At 46.9% G+C, this 12,509-nt stretch overlaps 1 non-coding gene across 1 annotated transcript; it reads left to right on the plus strand.

Moving 5' to 3' along the window:
• The first annotated feature begins 990 nt into the window (after positions 1-990).
• Positions 991-1,082, plus strand: TRNAI-UAU (transfer RNA isoleucine (anticodon UAU)). Its single transcript is given in 2 exon segments — positions 991-1,028; positions 1,047-1,082. It is a non-coding gene; the product is annotated as a tRNA-Ile (tRNA).
• Positions 1,083-12,509: the final 11,427 nt, after the last annotated feature.

Here is a 12,509-nt window from a genome sequence, read left to right on the forward strand (position 1 = left end):
CATTGTCAACCGGATGCCCGACCGGCGCGTGTATACTTCCGAGGATGTATGCAGCGATATGTAGCAGTGCAGAAGTTGCAACAGCCTGTTCCTGAGTGGCTGTCGAGGGTTGAACCCCTGACAACGCTCAAGGAATTTTAATACGACAATATCATGCCACAGTAGCGGACGGCAACGAATATGTTCATTACTGTTTCACGTTCGGTTTTTGTATTCATTATTTTTTTCGTTTTTGTGTATATCATTTAAGGAATGTCTGTTGTGGTGACATGTCGACGACTAGCAATAAAGAAAAAGTGGCGCACTTGGTTAGCGCACGGTACTTATACGACCATAGAATAATAAACCATAGAACAAATCTTTTTGGATTGTCACGATGCTGTTTTAGTGTGGGACATCCTTAAGCGGACACTTCAAAAAGATTTGCCAGTAACACCCTTTGGTATCCGATTCTTGCCATGTGAAGACCCAGATGAAATCTCATGCGACATGTTCACGTTACTGCGTTTGCATAGTGTGTGGAAAACGAGGATGGCGGTCAGAAATGCGGATGTCAACGCAAGATCGGCCATGCAAAACTTCAGTGAAAACTGTGTGTACATACGAGATGTTCTCAAAATCCAGAGGGACCCACCGGATTGGATACCTGTTCTTGATAAGCTGGCTTCTCTGAAGCCATTTTAGCCTCACCCTGCAGCCATGAAAAGGCTCACGCGTCTTCTATTGTACTTCTACAAGTGCATGTATGTGTTCTGTGTTTGGATGTGCCAAACCGGTAATAAAGAAAAAAAAATCCCCAGTGTCGCAATCGGTTAGCGCACGGTACTTATACGACAGTTCTCGTGAGCCGTGCCGGGGTTGTGAGTTCGAGCCTCACCTGGGGAACGTTCTTTTATATTCGACGTTCAAGAAAAAAGTCCTCATACGCAAGCCAATTTATTATTCCATTGTTACCCGATATATGCTCACTTAGTTTTTTGCTGCACTCAATCCCCAGTGGCGCAATTGGTTAGTGCACGGTACTTATACGACAGTTCTCGTGAGCCATGCCGGGGTTGTGAGTTCGAGCCTCACCTGGGGAATGTTCTTTTGTATTCGACGTTCGAGAAAAAAGTCCTCGTACGCACGCAAATTTATCATTCCATTGTTACCCGTAATATCCTTACTTTGGTTTCTGCTGCACTCAATCCCCAGTGTCGCAATCCGTCTCATTCCACTTCCGGCCACCGTTGTGTTCGGACGTGGGTAACATGGACTCCCAAGGAGCGGATTCAGCGGCCCTTTCAAGCCGCGGAAACAGGCCTTTTGCTTCACTCGACCAGGACTACCTTGTATTGCCTCAACTGCCAACAGGTCAGGTTGTTACGGATACCATTTTTCTTCATGCGGATTTACGTGCGCGCCCATACCGAGTGGAAGATTTTCGCAATGCCTTGGAAAATCTTGGAGCACTTCCCGAGGTTATCGCTTTGGGGGCGTACAGGATGAATCACGTTTGGGCCGTGGCATTCAAGAGCGCTGAAGCAACGAAGAAAATGTTGTCGAAAGGGGAATTCCGAGTGAAGAGTCGCCTGCGCCTGGTAGTTAACCCCAACGACCAAGGCTTACGAATGAAACTGCACTGGCTTCTTTACGAGGTCAGCGATGATGATGTGCGTGCGGCCTTGGCTCCGTATGGAAAGGTTACGGAAGCAACGAAGGCAAAATGGCGCGTACGTGGTATCACGGAAAGAGCATCGACAACCCGCCTAGTGGCCATGAAACTGGGAGCCGGAGTCATCGACGACCTACCCCACCTGTTGCGTGTAGAAAGCGAACTCGCCCTAGTTGTTGTGCCGAACCGAGCACCATTATGCCTCCGTTGCAACACCACTGGCCACATTCGACGTGACTGCCGTGTGCCTCACTGTTCCCAGTGTAGGCGCTTCGGCCACACCGACCTAGACTGCGTGACCGCATATGCGAGCATCACCGGAAAAGCAACGAAGGACGCAGATACAGAGCTCATAATGGATGAAGCAGATGTCGAAGAAGCCGCTGGTCGGCGAAAGCAGGCCGACACAAAAGACGCAAATCAAAAAGTTGTCCCAACCGACGTGTTTTTGCGGATAACACACTACCCTAGTCAAACGGAGTCCCTGTGACGGGGGAAACACAACAGGCGGACAAAGTCAAACCCGTAGAAGCAGCGTTGGGTGAGGAAGCAGAAGCCGACGCGCAGCCCATAGAACTTGAGCCTGGTGCTTCTACCAAGAGACTGAGTGATGATGCAGGCAGCGAAATGGGCAAGCCCAGTACAAGTAGCGGAGAAGAACCGCCCACCAAGACAGTCGTGAAGACCGGCCTTCAATTCGGCAGACGACCCAGCTTCAAACCGAAACCCAGCCTCCCTCCTGACCGAATTACTGAGGGAAATAAGCCCTCGTAACAATGAGGGTCAACGCATAGAGCAGCGATTCCACCACTCACGAACACCGAGCACCTACCATGGCGTCAAGTCCCCTAGCAACAGAGCCACAGCGGCATCGACCCGAGAACTGCTGGCTGGACGCGACGTTGCCCGTCGCCGGAAAGAATTGACCGCGTGGCAACATAAAAGATCGAGGTAAACTCCATGCGGTCCACCAGTTTCGGATTAACCATGACACTTAAGCTTAAGAAGCCCCTTCGTCTAGGCACTTTAAACGTTCGCGGTTTGGCGAGCAGGAGACGCCAGTACCAATTAAGCCGGCTTTTTCAAGAAAATGATTTAGATATTGTCGCCGCGCAAGAGACAAAGGTGGAAGGCCAGGAAAAGACGGACCGCATGGTGCAACCATTTAGAGCAATGTATAACGTCTGCGTGTGTCATGCGGTTGGAACTTCTGGAGGCTGCGCACTCTTTATTCGTAACAGTGCTGGTATTGTAGAGAAACAAGGTATATGTGGAACTTTCCGATTTGTCATACTTGATTGTTCTTTTTCTGGATTTAAGTGGCGCATTTTGTGCGTGTATGCTCCAAATGATGAATGTGCACGTAGAATATTTTTTCAACAGCTAGAAGAATACCTGAAGTGCGAGCGATACATTATATTGATGGGGGATTTCAACTGTGTGTGCAGAGCCCAAGACCGAGCTAAACAAATGAAACGAAGGGATACGAGCGCACAGTTTTCAAGCATACTTGTGAATGATTATGAATTGGAAGATGTCGGTATTCTGTTATCGACTGGCAAAGCTTCCGTTTATACGCACTATCAAGGTGAAAGTCATGCGCGATTAGACCGAGCTTATATTGCAATGCAGCTCGTGCCATTGTGTCAAACTTACGAGATTAAACATGTATCACTTTCTGATCATAGTCTAGTGACGTTTGATTTAGGGCAAAAACGAAAAGAAAAGAAATTTAATTGGGATCTATGGAAGTTTAATACCAAACTGCTCGATGATGAAAGCTTTATCAGAGATATAAGTGAAATGATTAATTCTTCTATGACAGCGCAAACTAATCACTGTATTGAAACATGGGAAACTCTCAAAACTGATGTTAAGGTAAAAGCTATAGGAAAAGCAACTGCGCTGCGCCGCAAGGAAAAACAAGAAGAAAAATAGTTAACTAGCCAACTAGAATTTCTCATTTCTACAGAATGTCAGAACGCTGGATCTTGCATGAAGCAGATAAAGGAAACAAAAAGTAAGCATCGAACCTATGGACCAAGAACGATACAAGGGAGCCATGGTACGAGCGTGAGCGGAACGATTGTGGAATGGGGAAACGCCTACTAAACGGGCGCGAAGTGACGAAAAGAGATACGCGACAAAAAATGAAATACAAGCACTAATATATCAAAACGAGGAAACTTCTGAACCCAGAATGATAGAGCGAGCATTCGTAGATTACTATCGTGAACTGCTTGGGAGGAAGAAAAAAATAATAGAAGGGTTCGAGCGAGATTTTCTTCATCTTTGGCCACGTCTAGAAGATGACATTAAAGCAAGCCTGGAATTTCCAATCACATTGCGAGAAATTGAAGACGCTATAGATGGACTAGGTGCAGGAAAGGCTCCCGGGCCTGATGGTTTAGGTGCGCCCTTTTACAATGCTTTCAAATGTCAGCTCAGCGAATTATTGCATAATGTCTTCAAGGAAATGTTTGCAACACAGCCAATGCCGCCATCTTTCCGAACCGCACATACAGTGCTGATCCCTAAGTGCGAGGATCCGGTTAAACTGTTGTCAGTAAAGTTTTATCGACCAATAACTCTCCCGAACTCTGATCACAAAATATTCACGAAAGTGTTAGCAAAGAGACTTCAAAGAGTTGTAACGCGACTAGTGGGACCGCATCAAACATGTGGAATCAAGGGCAGAAGAATTTCCACCAATACACATGTAGCTCGCTGTGTTCTTGAGTGCTGTGATGCTCTCTCATGTCGGGTTGCAGTGTTGCAACTAGATTTGGAGAAAGCGTTTGACAATGGGTCACATGAAGTACTATTTTCAATATTAGAAGATGTTAATGTCGGCGGACTGATATTAAAAGCAGTAAAAATGGCCTACTCAGAGTGCAGCACACGCATCATTGTAAACGAGAAGTTAAGTGAACCAATACAGCTTCTCTCCAGTGTGAGGCAGAGATGTGCAATTTCATCATTACTTTTTGATATTTACTTAGAACCTTTCTGCTTGAGTTTAATTAACTGTCAAAGTGTACGTGGTTTTATGCTTGAAACGACGGAAGTCAAGGTCCTCGCATACGCTGATGACATTGCTGCCTTTTGCAAAGATGCCGAAAGCATCAAAGAGGTGGTTAGGTTGACTGGCGAGTTTTGCCAGGAATCTGGCTGCAAGATCAAATGGGAGAAGACCGTAGGTTTCTGGCATGGACAGTGGAGCGAGAAGCCTGAATTATTTGCTGGCATCCAATGGACAGCAATGTCAACAACGTACTTAGGTGTCCCATTACAATGTTACGAAGACACCGAACTGTATTGCAACGAGGAAACAGAACGCTTGAAAGAGAAGACGCAGGGATGGCAAGGTCGAAATTTGTCAATGTTTGCCCGTGCAACTACTTGCAATCTATTCTTAGTTGCCAAGTTATGGTATGTTATGCAAGTATTGTTTATGTCGTGTACTAACCTACAAAAAATAATAGAATCTTTGCAGTGTTTATTTGGGGAGGAAGTTGGGGAACGAACGAGTCGAACTAATCTGTTTTTGTCCGTCAGAAAAGGTGGTCTTGGTCTGTCGCACCTGTTTATCAGACAGATTGTGTCGCGTTTTATATTTTTAAGAGATCAGTGGTGACCCATTTCTGCGTACAGTTATGCAAGTTTGTTTACACAATGCACTACCTGAATTCATCGTCTCTACAAATAAGACTGCAATGCACCGTATAAAAGGTCATTGGCGCGAGGTTGTTGTAGCCTTTCGCATGCTTAAAGTAAGGTTTTCCATAGAATACTTGAGCACAGTAAAAAAGAAAAAGCTCTACAAGGATTTACTGGATGTTATGTTACCTCTGCCAGTGTACAGAAGCATATACACTGGAGGCTGTGGACAAGACGTCTTAAAACGGGTTAAAGGAATGCCGATACGGCCGCATGTAAAATCCTTTTTCTGCAAGCTCCATACAAACACTCTACCCGTAAAAACGTGGCTACAAGATAAAGGTATGATTGTACCGTGGACAGTCAACTACATACTATTCCAAAAACCAGAGACCATAGAACATGTATTTATTGAATGCTGGGATCCCATATTTCACTGGGACATCCTTCAGCGAACTATCAAAAAGGACTTACCTATTACACCACATGGAATCCGATATTTACCAGTTGAGAATCACGGCGACATTCCCTACGACATGATAATGATACTCAGCCTCCATAGTATATGGAAAACCCGAATGTCGGTAGGACATGCCGACACTAACGCTCGGCCTGTAAGGGAAAATTTTATTGAACATGTAGCGTATACGCGAGAGCTTTACGGAGCCCAGCCAGAAACACCTGATTGGGTTACACTGTTTGATGTGTTGATCAAATTTAAAAGTTTTTGAGATCCTTGTGTTGTTTTCTGTATTATGTAAACAGGCAATAAAGAAAGAAAAATGTCGCAATCGATTAGCGCACGGTACTTATACGACAGTTCTCTTGAGCCATGCAGGCCGTATCGGGTCGAGCACTTTCGAGATGCGCTCGCGCGTCTTGCACTGCTGCCGGAAGTGGTGGCCCTTGGCGCCTTCCGAATGAACCATGTATGGGCGGTGACCTTCCGTGATGAAGCTTCGAAGAAAAAGATGCTTGCGGCAGAAACTTTCAACGTGAAAGACCAGCCCTGCGTTGTTTATGATCCCTGCAACCAAGGGATCAGACTGAAGCTTTATTGGCTGTTGCATTTCGTTCACGACGACGAAGTCCGAGCAGCGTTAACCCCTTAAGGAAAGGTTACAGATATCACCCGAGAGAAGTGGCGAGTACAGGGATGTAATGACAAAGGGTCCACCACCCGTTTGGTGACACTCTTCCCAAAGCCTGGAATTACAGTTGAAGACTTGCCTCATCAGGTGCGCGTCGCGGAAAACTTAGCGCTCGTGCATGTACCAGGAAGGCCCCCGTTATGCCTCCGGTGCAATGGAACTGGACATATCAGGCGCGACTGTCGCATACCACGCTGTGCACTCTACCCACGATTCGGCCACAAAGAACAAGACGGCGTGTGCAATCCTACGCTGCGATAACAAGCCCAGTTAAAGGCGACGAGATGGCTCAACACATAATGGACCGTGCTGATGTCGATGCAGCATCCCGAGCAACGACCGAAGAACCGGCGGCCGACAGCACACCCTCTGAGGCGTCTTCACTTCCGGAAAACTCCACTGGGCCCGGCGGCAGCCAATCTGGCGATGCAAAGAGCGTACTGGTTATGAAGCCGACTAACCACCAAAACGTCAATGAGAGAAAGGACGCGATTTTAGTAAGCGCATTAGTGACGACCGCGAAAGACTAGACCGAAGGCATTGAGGATTTTGAAATCACAGCAGCCGCTAAAGCAGCTGCAAAGAGGCCTCGTGAGGCCACCGACGAATCTCAAGGTTGACCCGAACCATCGAGCAGCAGCGAGCCGTCGCCGAAGACGGCTATAACGAGGCGACTGGGCCTCAAACCGAAGCCGAAGATACCGCCTGATAGGCGGACGACTTCAACATCGTCCCCCCCTTAGCGGGTCGAGAAGTGTGTTCAGCCAGCCTGTACTCAGTATGAGACGTTACCTAGCTGACAAGTAGAATGTGACCTGTGCTGGTTTTTGCTTTTACTGCCTGTCCAGATGTGAGTATCATTCCGGCTGTTTGCTAATCCGAAAATGGCTGTTAATCTGACAGTTACCCTTTCTGTAGCGACCTTGAATGTGAGAGGTTTGGCATCCCGCAGGAGGCAGTGCCAGTTAAGCCGTCTCTTGTTGGAAAATGACATTGACATAATGGCAGTGCAGGAAACCAAAGTAGAAAGCGAAGAGCAAACGGGCAGAATGGTCGAACCTTTCAGGGATAGGTATAATGTATGTGTGTCTCATGCTAGAGGCACTTCAGCGGGTTGCATGATACTTGTTCGAAAATGCACCGATATTGTAGCGCAATCTGTAAAGTCCAGTGTTGATGGCAGGCTACACCCGCCGTGGTTGCTCAGTGGCTATGGTGTTAGGCTGCTGAGCACGAGGTCGCGCGATCGAATCCCGGCCACGGCGGCCGCATTTCGATGGGGGCGAAATGCGACAACACCCGTGTACTTACATATAGGTGCACGTTAAAGAACCCCAGGTGGTCGAAATTTTCGGAGTCCTCCACTACGACGTGCCTCATAATCAGAAAGTGGTTTTGGCACGTAAAACCCCATAATTAAATTAATTATGGCAGGCTACTATTCATCGACTTTGGCTTTTGTGGCCTCCTTTGGCGTGCAATATCTGTGTATGCTCCGAATAACATTAACGAACGTGTAGAATACATAGAGAACATGCATGACGTACGAAAGAAACATAATTTTATTTGGAGACCTTGTGTGTGCAGGCCGCAAGACAGAGTCAACAGATTGGCTTACCGCGATAGAAGTGCGACGCTGTTAAACACGCTTGTAAACGAACTTGAACTAGACGACGTTGGTTGCATTTTTGACGGCGATGAGCACGTACAGTATACGCACTACCAAGGTGTAAGTCATGCTAGACTAGATCGCGCATATGTTCCGGCAGTTGTGACACTACACATTACTACATACAAAGTAAAGAACGTCACAATTAGTGATCACTGCTTGGTGATAGCGACACTAGGAACCAAGACAGAAGTGTCCAAGTTCAGTTGGAACTTGTGGAAATTAAACGATACACTTTTGTATGATGAAATTTTTGTTAAGAAGGCAAAGGAAAAGATAGATGAAATATGTTTGGTTGAATCTTCGAATTTTACAGCGCTTTGGGAGCAATTTAAGAATGAAGGAATGATTGCGGCTATTGAATGAGTTTGCATGCGGCGCAGAATTGAAAAAACAGCAAGAGAAAGAACTTAGGAGCACGTTAGATTATATGATTGCGGTTGAGAGTGCTAACCCTGGACACTTTAGCAAGGAACTACGTCACCTTAAAAGTAAGCTTGAAGTGATAGATGAAAAGAAATATCGTGGAGCGATCGTCAGAGCACGGGCTGAAAGACTATGGCTAGGGGAAACGCCTACTAAGCGGGCACTCGGTGAAGGAAAAAGGCAAGCAGTAAAAAAACATATTAAAAAATAAGATATAGAAACTAAGTGACACGTGACAAGGAATCGATAGAGAAAGCGTTTGTTGAATGCTATCAGAAACTGCTACGCCCAAAAATAAAAGATACAGAAGCCTTTCGAAACGAATTTCTGTCGCTTATACCAACGCCCAGGCGATGAAATAAGACAAACGCATGAACTGCCAGTTAGTGTACATGAAATAAAACAGGCCATTGATGAACTAAGCACCGGCAAAGCACCTGGGCCTGATGGACTAGGGGCTGCCATTTACAAATGCTTCAAGGAATAACTGGCACAAGCGTTACATCGCGTGATAAATGAGTGCTACGATCAAGAAAAGAGCACCTCCATCGTTTAGAAAATGCCATGTAGTACTTATTCCAAAATCTGATGATCCCAGTAAATTGTTGGCTGTTGAGGCCTATCGACCTATAGGACTCACGAACGTAGTCTATAAAATATTTATGAAGGTGCTAGATAAGAGATTGCAGACCGTTATCACACACCTCGTATCACCTCACCAGACATGTGGTATCAAAGGAAGGACAATTTACACAAACATACACAGCGCTAGAACTATTCTGGAATGCTGTGACATGACTCACGACAACATAGCTAAGATAGAACTGGATCTTCAGAAAGCATTTTATAGAGTTAATCATGACACATTACAGTTATTATTAGAACATTATAATGTAGGTAGTGTTATCACTGAAGGCATCAAGATGGTGTATGAAGGGTGTGCAGTAAACCTTATAATCAACAACACCTTAAGTGAAAACATTCCAGTACTGTCCGGTATAAAACAAGGGTGTGCGTGTTCGTCTCTTCTTTTTGCATTTTATTTGGAACCCTTATGTTTAAAAATTCGCATAAATACAAGCGTGCATGGTTATTCCTTTTATGCTACTGAAGTAAAGATACTCGCATATGCGGATGACATAGCCATATTCTGCAAAGACAAGGACAGTACTAAAGAAGCTGTGAAGGAAGCTACATCATTCTGCAGTGCTACCGGAAGTGCCATTAGCTGGGATAAATCTCTGGTCATTTGGCATGGAAATTGGGGGCAAGCGCCGGAAGCGTATGCAAACATGCGATGGACAAGTATTCCTGCTAGATACTTAGGGGTTCCTCTTCAGCATTATCGAAGTACTGCAGAATACTGAGCTGGAGGGACAGAAACACTCAAGGATCAGTCTGAAAAATGGGGAGGGCATAAGTTTTCTATGTTTTCCCGCGCCACAGTCTGTAAGGTGTTTTTTGTTGCAAAAGTGTTTTATGTACTTCAAGTGTTCAGTATGAGCAGAACTTCTGTCCAAAAATTACACAGAGTGTTTGCCACCTATATATGGAATTCTACCTGGGAACGCACCAGTCGGTGAAACTTGTTCCTTTCGGTGCAAAACGGAGGGCTTGGTCTGTGTCATTTTTTTGAAACAAACAGTTTCAAGGTTTTTCTTTCTGAGAGACCAAAGTGATGTTGTCTTGCGTACTGTTATACACATGAGGCTGTGTAATCATATCCCGGATTATATTGTGTCATCAAACGCAGATACGCGTGGAACACTGAGCAGTTTTTGGCGCGAAATAGTGTCCGCATATCAAGAACTGAAGCCACGGTTTTCCTTAGAATACTTGAGCGCAGTGGCGCGTAAACGTTTGTACAAAGATCTAATTGATGTTTTTTTACCAATACCGTTGTACCACTACAACTATCAACTAAGACCAGAACGAGACGTATTAAAACGAGTTCGAGAAATGCCAGTAAGACCGTCAGCTAAATCATTCTTTTTCCAACTGCACACGGGTACTCTGGCTGGAAAACCGTGGCTTCAAAGCAAAGGTATCTTTGTCCCATGGGGATTACACTGCCTGATATGTCGGAAGGAGGAAACCATAGAACACATCTTTTTGGATTGTCACGATGCTGTTTTCCTGTGGGACATCCTTAAGCGGACATTTCAAAAAGATTTGCCAGTAACACCCTTTGGTATCCGATTCTTGCCATGTGAAGATCCAGATGAAATCCCATGCGACATGTTCATGTTACTGTGTTTGCATAGTGTGTGGAAAACGAGGATGGCGGTCAGAAATGCGGATGTCAACGCAAGATCGGCCATGCAAAACTTCAGTGAAAACTATGTGTACATACGAGATGTTCTCAAAATCCAGAGGGACCCACCGGGTTGGATACCTGCTCTTGATAAGCTGGCTTCTCTGAAGCCATTTTAGCCTCATCCTCCAGCTATGAAAAGGCTGACGCGTCTTTTATTGTACTTGTAAAAGTGCATTTATGTGTTCTGTGTTTGGAAGTGCCAAACCCATAATAAAGAAAAAAAATCCACAGTGTCGCAATCGGTTAGCGCACGGTACTTATACGACAGTTCTCGTGAGCCATGCCGGGGTTGTGAGTTCGGGCCTCACCTGAGGAATGTTCTTTTATATTCGACATTCGAGAAAAAGGTGCTTGTACGCACGCCAATTTATCATTCCATTGTTACCCGATATATGCTCCCCCACTTAGGTTTCTGCAGCACTCAATCCCCAGTGGCGCATTCCACTTCCGGCCACCACAGCGAACGGACGTGCAATCATGGACTCCTAGGAGCGGCTCAGGCGGGCGTGTCCCGCGGTACAGGCTCAACGAGAACGACGATAGCGACTATCAGACTGTTTTGCCGCAGCTGCCTACGGGTCGTGTCGCGTTGAACACCGTGTTTTTACACGGTGACATCCGGGTTGAAGGTTGAAGATTTTCGTGATGCCCTGCCTCCTACCGGATTGCTGCCTGAAGTCGTTGCGCTGGGAGCGTACCAGATAAACCATGTCTGGGCGGTCACCATGTGTGGCGCTGCTGACGCAACAAAGCGTCTGCAGACCGTCAAGGAGCTTCAGGTGAAGGGGCGGCGCTGCCTCATCATCGATCCGCAGGACCGGACGGTGAAGTTGCGGCTGCACTGGCTACTCCACGGTGTCGACGACGAGGATGTGAAGACGGCATTTGCGGCCTTCGGCAAGGTGCTGGAGGTCAGCCGGGAGCGCTGGCGCGTTGAAGGCGTCAGTGACAAAGGCTCGACGACGAGGACCGTGCTGTTGAACTTCAAGAGCGGTGTCACCGTGGATGACCTGCCCCATCAGATCCGGATCGCCCTCGTCATTGCCCCTGGAAGGCCGATGCAGTGTTTGCGCTGCAAAGGAAACGGGCGCGTACGCCGCCACTGTAAAGTACACCGATGTTCTCTGTGCCGACATTTCGGGCATGTTGACGCCAAATGTCGCGTTTTTACGCCGCAGCGGTGACAAGGTGACAAGACAGCAGAAGAAGCCATGGACGTGGCTGAAGCTGAGGAAGCTGCCAGAGGTACAGGAGACGTGACCAAACTGCAGGAGACCACCACTACAGTGGCACCTGCTGCAGAGGAGGCACACCGGCCCCCTAAACTCGCGAATAAATCTCCGAGGAGACCGACAACGGCAGAGAAAGACGTTGAGAAAGGGGAGTATCTTCCGCAAGTTGTGGTCGGCGCGCTGACCGACTGCAAGGACCAGGCAGCTGACGGGACCACCAATACATCGGTTGCTGGCGCGGCCGTCAAGCGACAGCTGGAAAAAGAAGACCTCAAAGGTAGCCAGCCATGAGGCAAACAAGACGGATGGACCGCCTGCAAAGGCGCCTCTGGGGAGACGCTCCGGCTACAAGCCAGTGCCGAACGTCGAGGCAGGGAGGCGTGTCGGGGACAATCCGGCG

This window comes from Dermacentor variabilis, unplaced genomic scaffold (genome assembly GCF_050947875.1).
Source record: "Dermacentor variabilis isolate Ectoservices unplaced genomic scaffold, ASM5094787v1 scaffold_17, whole genome shotgun sequence".
NCBI lineage: Eukaryota > Metazoa > Arthropoda > Arachnida > Ixodida > Ixodidae > Dermacentor > Dermacentor variabilis.